The following is a 13,317-nucleotide window of genomic DNA, read 5'->3' on the forward strand; positions in this document are numbered from 1 at the left end:
GCTGCGTGTATCTATTCATGGTCTGACTATAGTCTATGACCATCCGGGGCTTGTCTCCAGTCTTAACCACCACGACTTGCGCTCTCCATGGGCTAGTGCTAGGTTGAATGATCCCTTCCCTGAGGAGCCGCTGAACCTCAGATCGAATAAAGATCCGATCCTCAGCGCTGCTCTTAGTTGCGATGGGCTTGCAGCCTGGCACGAGATTTTCAAATAAAGAAGGCGGGGTAATTTTGAGTGTCGAGAGACTGCACGTGGAGCGCGCTGGGCAATTTGGAGGCTGCTGTTCTTCCACTGAAAGTGGAGGGAGTGGCCCATCGTACTGCGAGGTCACACTCCTCAGGTGGACCATAAAGTCTAGCCCCAGGAGTACCGGTGCGTCATCAGGAATGGCGGCGCCCATGGATCGCACGTGGTTGAAGACATCGACGAAGCTGGAGACGAGGAGATGGATCCTGGAGAGTCACACGCAGCACTGCTTGGCTTCGAAGGGGGCTTTGCTCGGCACACTTTAGCATAGTGCCCTTTCTTCCCACAAGTGGAGCAAAACACCGTCCTGGCCGGACATCTCTGGCGAAGGTGCTTCGCCAATCCGCAGAAATAGCACCGTGGGCCTCCTGGAGCTGCCGCCACTGTCAGGTCCGAGGTTGAAAGCACGATCGCGCAGTTCCTAGGAGCCGCTGGGTAGAGTTGAGTCGGTGGCTGTCCTTGCCACGATGTTCCCACGTGGTCGGTGGGGTAAGTTTCAAGACTTCTGGAGGCCATTTCCATCGCACCAGCCAATTCCACCGTCTTAGCTAGGTCCAAGTTACCTTGCTCTAGCAGCCGCAGGCGAATATAGGATGAGCCGATTCCCGCCACGAACGCATCTCGGATCAGATCGTTAGTGTATTGAGTAGCCGACACAGGCTTGCAATTGCAGGCTCTGGCTAGCTGCTGAAGTTCGCGCAGGTACTGTCCCGTCGTTTCACCAGGCTGCCGCCGTCGAGTGGCTAGTAGGTGACGAGCATGAATCTCATTTGGCGGTTTATGGTACAGCTTCTTGAGTAATTCGATGGCCTCTTTGTAGTCTTGGGAATCACGGATTGTTGCATTCACAGTGTTGTTTACCCTTGCGTGGAGGACCCGCAATCTGTCGGCGTCGGTTTGGACTGCTGTTGAGGCGTCGATATAATCCTGGAAACACTTCAACCAATGGTCGAAAGTGTTCGACGCTCCCGCGGCACGCGGATCTAAGGTTAGCCGATCGGGTTTCAGCATCTGCTCCATTTGTTTTTCAGAACAAAATTTGTTGCGAATAAAATTGATGCGCGATTAATCCACTCGGGAAGGTAGATCGTACCTGGGAATAAAGGCTTTTATTCGCAACAAGAATAGAGCATACTGCTTAACAATACAATCCCAGACTAAAGGGTCACTAGGAAGTGCAGTGACCTTTATACTCCTATAGGAAGGCGGAGCCAACCGGAGTGTACCACAGAACAATGCTCACAGGTGGAACACCCCAACCCTAACCCCAACAGTAACAAGAGTAACATATGTACAAGTACCCATAGTGATAACCTACTAGGCTTACCTATAACCCTCTATCTTACTAACTTCCATGAACTTATCCAAAAGTCTCTTAAAAGACCCTATCGAATCCGCCTCCACCACCACTACCGGCAGCCGATTCCACACACCCACCACCCTCTGAGTGAAAAACTTACCCCTAACATCTCCTCTGTACCTACTCCCCAGCACCCTAAACCTATGACCTCTTGTGGCAACCATTTCAGCCCTGGGTAAAAGCCTCTGAGAATCCACTCTATCAATACCTCTCAAAATCTTATACACCTCTACCAGGTCACCTCTCATCCTTCGCTTCTCCAAGGAGAAAAGACCTAGCTCTCTCAAATTATCCTCATAAGACATGCCACCTAATCCAGGCGACGTCCTTGTAATCTCCTCTGCACCCTTTCTATGGCTTCCATATCCTTTCTGTAATGAGGCGACCAGAACTGGGCACAGTACTCTAGGTGGGGTCTGACCAGGGTCCTATACAGCTGCAGCATTATCTCCCGATTTCTAAACTCAATTCCTCTATTGATGAAGGCCAGTATTCCATATGCCTTCTTAACCACAGCCTCTACCTGCGACGCTGCTTTGAGCGTCCTATGAACGTGGACCCGAAGATATTCTGATCTTCCACACTGCCAAGCGTCTTACCCTTAATATTATATTCTTTCATCCTATTCGACCTGCCAAAATGAACCACCACACACTTATCTGGGTTGAAGTCCATCTGCCACTTCTCCGCCCAGTCTTGCATCTTATCTATGTCTTGTTGCAACTGCTGACATCCCTCTACACTATCCACAACACCTCCAACCTTTGTGTCATCAGCAAACTTGCCAACCCATCCTTCCACTTCCTCATCCAGGTCATTTATAAAAATCACAAAGAGCAAGGGTCCCAGAACAGATCCCTGGGGCACTCCACTGGTGACCGACCTCCATGCTGAAAAAGACCCATCTACAACCACTCTTTGCCTCTGTGGGCAAGCCAGTTCTGAATCCACAAGGCAATGTCCCCTTGTATGCCATGCCCCTCCACTTTCTCAATAAGCCTTGCATGGGGCACCTTATCAAACGTCTTACTGAAATCCATATAAACTACATCTACCGCTCTTCCCTCATCTATGTGTCTAGTTACATCTTCAAAAAATTCAATTAGGCTCGTAAGGCATGATCTGCCTTGGACAAAGCCGTGCTGGCTATTTCTGATCATACTATTCCTCTCCAGATGTTCATAAATCCTGCCTCTCAGGATCTTCTCCATCAATTTACCAACCACTGAGGTTAGACTCACTGGTTTATAATTTCCCGGGCTATCTCTTCTCCCTTTCTTGAATAACGGAACCACATCCGCAATCCTCCAATCCTCCGGAACCTCCCCTGTTTCCATTGATGACGCAAAGATCATCGCCAGAGGCTCAGCAATCTCTTCCCTCGCCTCCCACAGTAACCTGGGGTACATCCCATCCGGTCCCGGCGATTTATCTAACTTGATGCTTTTCAAAAGCTCCAACACATCCTCTTTCCTAATGTCCACATGCTCAATCTTCTCAGTCCACTGCAAGTCTGCACTGCAACTACCAAGATCCCTTTCCACTGTGAATACTGAAGTAAAGTATTCATTGAGTACCTCTGCTATTTCTACTGGTTCTATACAGACTTTCCCACCATCACATTTGATAGGTCCTACTCCTTCACATCTTATCTTCTTGCTCTTAACATACTTGTAGAATGCCTTGGGGTTTTCCTTTATCCTGTCTGCCATGACCCCTTCTTGCTCTTCTAATTTCCCTCTTAAGTTCCTTCCTACTAGTCGTATACTCTTCTAGATTTCTAAAATTACCTAGCTCCCTGAACCTTTTGTAGGCTTTTCTTTTTTTCTTGACTAAATCCATTACAGCTTTCGTGCACCATGGTTCCTATGACCTACCATCACTCCCCTGTCTCATTGGAAGGTTGCTGTGCAGAGCTCCAGACAAATTTTCCTTGAAAATTTGCCACATTTCTTCTGTACATTTCCCTGAGAAAACCTCCTTCCAATTTATGCCTCTAATTTCCTGCCTAATAGCCTCATAATTGCCCTTACTCCAAATAAACACTTGCCTAGCTTGACTGATCCTATCTCTCTCCAATGCGAATGTAAAGGAGATAGAGTTATGATCACTATCCCCAAAATGCTCTCCCACTGAGAGAGCCGACACCTGCCCAGGTTCATTCCCTAATACCAAATCAAGTACAGCCTCTCCTCTTGGAGGCTTATCCACATAATGTGTCAGGAAGACCTGACTGTTCCAGATGACCATTTCTAACAGCCGTCCAACCACTGGGGTTAACCTGACTCCCAACCACTGGGGTTAACCTGACTCCCAACCACTGGGGTTAACCTGATTCCCAGCCACTGGGGTTAACCTGATTCCCAACCACTGGGGTTAACCTGATTCCCAACCACTGGGGTTAACCTGATTCCCAGCCACTGGGGTTAACCTGATTCCCAGCCACTGGGGTTAACCTGATTCCCAACCACTGGGGTTAACCTGATTCCCAACCACTGGGGTTAACCTGACTCCCAACCACTGGGGTTAACCTGACTCCCAACATCTCCCGGGTTTATCCTGACCCCTTTTTTTGAACAAGAGTTTCTCCACAATTTCCACTCTCAATTCTCTCAGTATCCTCAGTCCTGGGGACGTATCGACTTTAATCACAATCAAACCACTCTACTACCTCCTCTTAAAGAACTTTAGTCCAACTGTGTCTCGACCAGCTGGCCTTTCACCAGGGCCAGGTAGAATTGTCCTCCCTGGTGAGGACAGGGCCATTCATTTTGTACCTCACTCAAAGAACAATACAGCACAGGAACAGGTCCTTCGGCCCTCCAAGCCTGCACCGATCATGTGTTCCTAACTAGACCATCCATTTATATCCCTCTATTCCCAGTCTGTTCATGTGGCTATCTGGATAAGTCTTAAATGATCCTAGCGTGTCTGCCTCAACCACCTTGCTTGGTAGTGCATTCCAGGCCCCCACCACCCTCTGTGTAAAATACGTCCTCCGCATATCTGTATTGAACCTTGCCCCCCTCACCTTGAACTTGTGACCCCTTGTGTTTGTCATTTCTGACCTGGGGAAAAGCTTCCAACTGTTCACCCTATCTATGCCCTTCATAATTTTATAAACTTCTATTAGGTCGCCCCTCAACCTCCGTCTTTCCAGGGAGAACAACCCTAGTTTACTCAATCTCTCCTCATAGCTAATACTGTCCATACCAGGCAACATCCTGGTAAACCTTTTCTGCACTCTCTCCAAAGCCTCCACGTCCTTCTGGCAGTGTGGCGACCAGAACTGGACGCAGTATTCCAAATGTGGCCTAACCAACGTTCTATATAACTGCAACATCATATGCCAACTTTTATACTCTATGCTCCGTCCAATAAAGGCAAGCATTCCATATGCCTTCTTCACCACCTTTTCCACCTGTGCTGTCACCTTCAAGGATTTGTGGACTTGCACACCCAGGTCCCTCTGTGTGTCTATACTCTTAATGGCTCTGCCATTTATTGTATAGCTCCCCCTTACATTAGATCTACCAAAATGCATCACTTCGCATTTATCTGGATTAAATTCTATCTGCCACTTCTCTGCCCAATTTTCCAGCCTGTCAATATTCTGCTGTATTCTCTGACAATGTTCATCGCTATCCGCAACTCCAGCAATCTTTGTGTCGTCCGCAAACTTACTAATCAGACCAGCTACATCTTCTTCCAAATCATTTATATATATCACAAACAGCAGAAGTCCCAGTACAGAGCCCTGTGGAACACCACTAGTCACAGACCTCCAATCAGAAAAAGACCCCTCCATTGCTATCCTCTGTCTTCTATGGCAAAGCCAGTTCTGCACCCATCTAGCTAGTTCACCTTTGGTCCCGTGAGATTTAACCTTTTGCACCAGCCTGCCATGAGGGACCTTGTCAAACGCTTTACTAAAATCCATGTAGACAACATCCACGGCCCTTCCCTCGTCAATCATTTTTGTCACCTCCTCAAAAAACTCAACCAAATCTGTGAGGCATGACCTCCCGCGTACAAAACCATGTTGTCTATCGCTAATGAGACTATTCAGTTCTAAATGTGTATAGATCCTATCTCTAAGAATCTTCTCCAACAATTTCCCTACCACGGACATCAAGCTCACCGACCTATAATTACCCGGGTTATCCTTGCTACCCTTCTTAAATAACGGGACCACATTTGCTATCCTCCAATCCTCTGGGACCTCACCTGTGTCCAGTGAAGAGACAAAGATTTCTGTTAGAGGCCCAGCAATTTCAATCTCTTGTCTCTCTCAGTAATCTAGGACAGATGCCATCTGGCCCTGGGGATTTGTCTACCTTAATGCTTCCTAAAACGCCTAACACTTCCTCCCTTGTAATTGAGATTTGTTCTAACGGGTCTACACATCTCTCTGAGACACTACCAATCAATGTGTCCCTCGCCTTTGTGAATACTGATGCAAAGTATTCATTTAGGATCTCACCTACATCCTTGGGTTCTAAGCATAATTCCCCTCCTTTGTTCTTGAGAGGTCCGACTCTTTCTCTGACAACCCTCTTGTTCCTAATGTATGTATAAAATGCCTTGGGATTCTCCTTAATCCTGTCTGTCAAGGACATTTCGTGACCCCTTTTTGCCCTTCTAATTCCTCGTTTGAGTTCTTTTCTACTTTCTCTGTATTCCTCCAGTGCTTCTTCTGTTTTTAGTTGCCTGGACCTTATGCATGGCTCTTTTTTCTTTTTGATTAAACCCACAATTTCTCTGGCTATCCACGGCTCCCGAATCCTACCTTTCCTATCCTTCCTTTTTACAGGCACATGCCTGTCCTGCACTCCTATCAACAGCTCCTTAAAAGACCCCGACATGCCAGATGTGGATTTACCCTCGAACAGCCTCTCCCAATCAACAGCCACCAAATCCTGCCTAATCCAGCTGTAGTTAGCCTTCCCCCAATTCAGCACCTTACCCATAGGACAACATTCATCCTTTTCCATGACTATCCGAAAGTTTACAGAATTGTGGTCACTATTTGCCACATGTTCCCCCACTGAAACTTTGATGAACTGACCGGGCTCATTCCCCAGTACTAGGTCCAGTATAGCCCCCTCTCTAGTTGGACTGGCAACATATTGTTCCAAAGAACCTTCCTGGACACATTTTACAAATTCCTCCCCGTCCAGCCCCCCCAGCCCCAAGGGATTTCCAGTCTATGTGAGGGAAATTAAAGTCTCCCACTACAACAACCCTATTTTTTCTGCACCTGTCCAGAATCTCCTTCCATATCCGTTCCTCAACTTCCCGTGGGCTGTTGGGAGGCCTGTAGTATACCCCCAGCATAGTGACTGCGCCCTTCCTGTTTCTGAGCTCCACCCACAGTGACTCGTTACCTGACCCTTCCAAATTGTCCACCCTCTGTACCGCTGTAATCTGCTCCCTAACCAGCATTGCTACTCTCCCACCTCTCCTCTAGCCCCTCCTCTGTCTCGCCTAAAACACTTATACCCCGGAATATTCAGCTGCCAGTCCTGTCCTTCTTTTAACCAAGTCTCCGTCACTGCAACCACATCCAAGTTCCGCGCAAGCATTAAGGCTCGAAGCTCGTCTGTCTTGCCTGTTACCCTCCTTGCATTGAAGCAGATGCACTCCAGACCTCCAGGCCCACTGAGTTCATCCTCCCCCAGATTGCTCTTCCTCTTAGATAGCCTTGTCTTGGCCCCAACCTCGTCCCCAGCCTCTATGCTTGTTGACCTATTGTTTTGATCCCCACCCCCCTGCCACATTAGTTTAAACCCACCCGAACCACACTAGCAAACCTCCCAGCCAGGATATTGGTGCCCCTCCAGTTCAGGTGTAACCCGTCCTTCTTGTACAGGTCCCATCCTCCCTGGAAGACTTCCCAGTGATCCACGAATCTGAAACCCTACCTCCTGCACCAGTTCTTTAGCCACGCGTTCAACTGTACAATCTCCCTGTTCCTAGCCTCACTAGCACATGGCACAGGAAGTAATCCAGAGATCGCTACCCTAGAGGCCCTGCTTTTCAGCCTTCTACCCAACTCCCTAAATTGCTCTCGCAGGACCTCCCTGCTCTTTCTGCCGACGTCATTTGTACCAATGTGGACAATGACGTCTGTCTGGTTACCCGCCCCTTTTAAGATGCTTCCTACCCGCTCAGAGACATCCAAGATCCCGGCACCAGGGAGGCAGACTACCATCCTGAAGTCTCGTTCGCGCCCACAGAACCACCTGTCTGTGCCTCTAACTATTGCATCCGCCATGACTATTGCTCTCCTATTCTCCCCCTTTCCCTTCTGAGCCACAGAGCCCGACTCCGTGCCAGAGACCTGGTCACCGTGGCTTACCCCTGGAAGGTCATCCCCCCCCCGCCACAGTATCCAAAACGGTATCCTTATTTTGGAAGGGAACAACCACAGGGGATCCGTGCACTGACTGCTTCCTCCCCTCCCCGCTCCTGGCTGTCACCCAGCGAGCTTCGTTTTTAAGTGTTACCATCTCCCGATAACTGCTATCTATCACCCCCTCTACCTCCCGAGTGATCCGAAGTCCATCCAGTTCCAGCTCCAATTCCCTAAGGCAGTCTGTAAGGAGCTGGAGCTGGGTGCACCTCCCACAGGTGAAGTCAGCAGGGTCATTAATGGTGTCCCTTATCATTACCTCCCACATCCTGCAAGAGGAGCATTGAACTGCCCTAACTGCCATCCTCTCCACCCAAACTCCCAACAAGATAATAAGAGTTAGAAAAAGAAAAAGAAAAGCTTACCTGTTCTCACACCCAGTCTTTTTTTTAGGTTAGAGGAGGAGCGGGATGGGTGGGTGGGAGACGCTACATGTGTAGTGTCTTGGGTTTCCTCACCGTTCAAATTTATTGGGTAAAACAAAATTACCCAGGTCTCCCCACGGCCGACTTCCGGTTTCCTGCTGCTCTGAAAAAAAAAGCTCAGGTGGTCACGCAGGTCCCCTCTTGCCCTGCACACATTTCCTTTTTGCTCCCGAATCATTTGGACAGCTTTATCACTCTTTTATTATTTATATATCTATAAAAAACTTGTGGATTCATTCTTACATTCGCTGCGTGCCTCTACTCATGCTCTCTCTTTTGCTTCTCCTATTTGTTTCTTTCCCCTCGATAGGTTTCTATATTTTACTCGCCTGTCACTTATATTATCATCTGACCTCCATTCAGCATACTTGTTCCTGCTTCATCATACTCTCTCATTCTTTTGTTGTCCAGGGATAACCTCCTCTGCAACCCTCCCCTCCCACTCCCTACCCCTCCCCCTCTCCTTCCCTATCCCCATTCCTCCTCCCTCATTACCCTTCCCCATCCTCCCTCCCTGTCTCCATTCCCCCCTCCCCTCCTCCTCCCACCTCCCCTCCGTCCTCTCCCATCTCACTCTCCCACTCCCCCACCCCCTGGTCCCCCTCACCCTCTTCTCCTCTCTCCCCCTCCAGATTAGTGCTTCATTGCCTCCATCCCAGGTTGAGACACCCTCCCCTCTCATTCCCTCTTCCCCCCTCCCCCCCCATGCTGGGACTGCTAAAGGGACAGCCCCCCTCCCCTCCCCCGCAAATCTGACAACAGCCTCATCCACTCTGTCAGTACAGACCCCTGAGACAGCAGATGGAGGGGATTGGGGAAGCTGGACTAGGGCTGGAGGCTGGGGGGGAGGGGGCAAGGGTCTGAGGTGGGTGTCAGGGGGTGGAGGAAGGGGGCTCAGGGGGCAGGAGCCAAGGGGTGGGGTCAGGGGGAGGGGTCAGGGGGTGGGGGTCAGGGGACAGGCAGTGCTGGTTGGGGGTGGAGGGCAGGGGTCAGGATCAGGGGGTAAGGGTCAGGGGGCACTGGTCAGGAGGTGGGAGGTCACGGGTTAGCAGCAGGGTCAGGGGGCGGAGGGCAGGGATGGGGATCATAGGGTGGGGGGCAGGGATCATGGGGTCAGGGTCAGGGGTCAGGAGAGGGGGTCAGGGGGTGGAGGTCAGGGGGTGGAGGTCAGGGGGTGGGGGTCAGGGGTGGAGGTCAGGGGGTGCTGGTCAGGGGGCGGGGATCAGGGGGCGGGGGTCAGGGGCAGGGATTGGGTTGGGGGATGGGAGCAGGATGTGTTGATGAGGATTCTTTTCTAACTCTCATTTGTTATAAACACAGACAGCCGGACGAGAAAAAGTTAATTCCACGACGAGATGTCCCATCATACCGCAAGGTAACGTCACTCTGCACCAGCTAAACTCACCAAGAAATAGATTCCAGCAGTCTGGCTCACGGTAACCAGGCAACCAGCACAGTCTGGCTCACGGTATTTAGTTAATCAGCATAGCCTGGCTCACGGTAACCAGATAACCAGCACAGTCTGGCTCACGGTAACCAGGCAACCAGCACAGTCTGGCTCACGGTAACCAGGCAACCAGCACAGTCTGGCTCACAGTGTTTAGTTAATCAGCATAGCCTGGCTCACGGTATCTAGGTAACCAGCACAGTCTGGCTCACGGTATCTAGGTAACCAGCACAGTCTGGCTCATGGTATCCAGGCAACCAGCACAGCCTGGCTCACGGTATCTAGGTAACCAGCACAGTCTGGCTCATGGTAACCAGGCAACCAGCATAGCCAGGCTCATGGTAACTAGGTAACCATCATAGCCTGGCTCGCGGTAACCAGGTAACCAGCACAGCCTGGCTCACGGTAACCAGGTAACCAGCACAGCCTGGCTCATGGTAACCAGGTAACCAGCACAGCCTGGCTCATGGTAACCAGGTAACCAGCACAGTCTGGCTCGCGGTAACCAGGTAACCAGCACAGTCTGGCACACAGTAACCAGGTAACTAGAACAGCCTGGTTTATGGTAACCAGGTAACCAGCACAGTCTGGCTCACGGGAACCAGGTAATCAGCACAGTCTGGCTCACGGTAACCAGGTAACCAGCACAGTCTGGCGCATGGTAACCAGGTAACCAGCACAGCCTGGTTTATGGTAACCAGGTAACCAGCACAGCCTGGCTCACGGTAACGAGGTAACCAGCACAGCGTGGCTCATGGTATCCAGGCAACCAGCACAGCCTGGCTCACTGTAACCAGGTAAGAAGCACAGTCTGGCTCACGGTAACCAGGTAACCAGCACAGCGTGGCTCATGGTAACCAGGCAACCAGCACAGTCTGGCTCACGGTAACCAGGTAACCAGCACAGCGTGGCTCATGGTATCCAGGCAACCAGCACAGCCTGACTCACTGTAACAAGGTAACCAGCACAGTCTGGCTCACGGTAATTAGTTAATCAGCACAACCTGGCTCACGGTAACCAGATAACCAGCACAGTCTGGCTCACGGTAACAAGGTAACCAGCACAGTCTGGCTCACGGTAACGAGGCAACCAGCATAGCCTGGCTCATGGTAACTAGGTAACCATCATAGCCTGGCTCACGGTAACCAGGCAACCAGCACAGTCTGGCTCATGGTAACCAGGCAACCAGCACAGCCTGGCTCATGGTAACCAGGCAACCAGCACAACCTGGCTCACTGTAACAAGGTAACCAGCACAGTCTGGCTCACGGTAACCAGGTAACCAGCACAGCCTGGCTCATGGTAACCAGGTAACCAGCACAGTCTGGCTCGCGGTAACCAGGTAACCAGCACAGTCTGGCTCACTGTAACCAGGTAACCAGCACAGTCTGGCGCACAGTAACCAGGTAACTAGAACAGCCTGGTTTATGGTAACCAGGCAATCAGCACAGTCTGGCTCACGGTAACCAGGTAAGAAGCACAGTCTGGCTCACGGTAACCAGGTAACCAGCACAGCCTGGATTATGATAACCAGGCAACCAGCACAGTCTGGCTCACGAAAACCAGGTAACCAGCACAGCCTGGCTCATGGTAACCAGGCAACCAGCACAGACTGGCTCATGGTAACCAGGTAACCAGCACAGTCTGGCTCACGGTAACCAGGTAACCAGCACAGTCTGGCGCACAGTAACCAGGTACCTAGAACAGCCTGGTTTATGGTAACCAGGCAACCTGCACAGCCTGGCTCATGGTAACCAGGTAACCAGCACAGTCTGGCTCATGGTAACCTGGTAATCAGCACAGCCTGGCTCATGGTAACCAGGTAACCAGCACAGCCCCGATCATGGTAACCAGGTAACCAGCACAGCCTGGCACACGGTCACCAGGTAACCAGCACAGCCTGGCTCATGGTAACCAGGTAACCAGCACAGTCTGGCTCGCGGTAACCAGGTAACCAGCACAGCCTGGCACACGGTCACCAGGTAACCAGCACAGCCTGGCTCATGGTAACCAGGTAACCAGCACAGTCTGGCTCGCGGTAACCAGGTAACCAGCACAGCTGGATCACGGTAACCAGGTAACCTGCAAAGCCTGGCTCACTGTAACCAGACAACCAGCACAGCCTGGCTCACTGTAGAACATAGAACAGTACAGCACAGAACAGGCCCTTCGGCCCACGATGTTGTGCCAGGCAACTGTAACCAGGCAACGAGCACAGTCTGGCTCACAGTAAGCAGGCAACCAGCACAGTGTGGCTCACAGTAACCAGGTAACCAGCACAGCCTGGCTCACTGTAACCAGGCAACCAGCACAGCCTGGCTCACGGTAACCAGGCAACCAGCACAGCCTGGCTCACTGTAACCAGGTAACCAGCAGTCTGGCTCACTGTAACCAGGTAACCAGTACTGTCTGGTTTATGGTAACCAATCCGTACTCAAGTGTTGATAGCTTTTTTTTGCCTCAGTCTTTGTGATCCCTGTAAATTGATTTAATCCACTGATGTTCCCTCTCGCGAATGTGGCGGGAGTGGTAGAGAGAGTGAGCAAGAGGAAGTGGAGAGGCTGCATCTGGGTGTTCTTTCAACGAATCATCATCACCGGATGCTGGGCGGTTTGGAGGGGAACTTGCAGGAGAAACTATCCCACATTGACCAATGGGATCTGTGGCTGTGCCCTCACACCCCTGTCTGTATGGACAGATGGTGAAAGCTCCTGTTCCCACCCTCAGGACACCGATGGTCTGGTCACCTGACCTCCAGATAGAATGTGACAATAACGTGTGAAGACTTTCTACAAAGTGGGATTAGACTGGGTGGGATATTAAAGGGTGCGGGGAGTGAGGGGGAGAGCAGGATTAGACTGGGTGGGATATTGCCTGGATTGAGTGGCATGCCTTATGAGGATAGGCTGAGGGAGCTCGGTCTTTTCTCCTTGGAGAGACGTAGGATGAGAGGAGACCTAATCAAGGTATATAAGATGTTGAGAGGCATAGATCGGGTGGACTCTCAGAGGCTTTTTCCCAGGGTGGAAATGGCTGCTACGAGAGGACACAGGTTTAAGGTGCTGGGGGGTCGGTACAGGGGAAATGTTAGGGGGAGGTTTTTCACACAGAGGGTGGTGGGCGAGCGGAATCGGCTGCCGTCAGTGGTGGTGGAGGCAAACTCAATAGGGTCTTTTAAGAAACTCCTGGATGTGTACATGGGACTTAATAGGATGGAGGGTTATAGATAAGCCTAAAAGGTAGGGATATGTTCGGCACAACTTGTGGGGCCGAAGGGCCTGTTTTGTGCTGTAGTTTTCTATGTTTCTATGTTAAAGGGAGCGGGGAGTGAGGGGGAGAGCGGGATTAGACTGGGTGGGATATTAAAGGGAGCGGGGAGTGAGGGGGAGAGTGGGATTTTACTGGGTGGGATATTAAAGGGA

General features: G+C 50.8%; 1 pseudogene; it reads left to right on the forward strand.

The window, feature by feature from the left end:
- The window catches only part of LOC144506105 (high affinity cGMP-specific 3',5'-cyclic phosphodiesterase 9A-like), a 72,930-nt pseudogene that overhangs the window by 41,302 nt on the left and 18,311 nt on the right, over positions 1–13,317 (forward strand).

The sequence above is a fragment of the Mustelus asterias genome, chromosome 17 (assembly GCF_964213995.1).
Source record: "Mustelus asterias chromosome 17, sMusAst1.hap1.1, whole genome shotgun sequence".
NCBI lineage: Eukaryota > Metazoa > Chordata > Chondrichthyes > Carcharhiniformes > Triakidae > Mustelus > Mustelus asterias.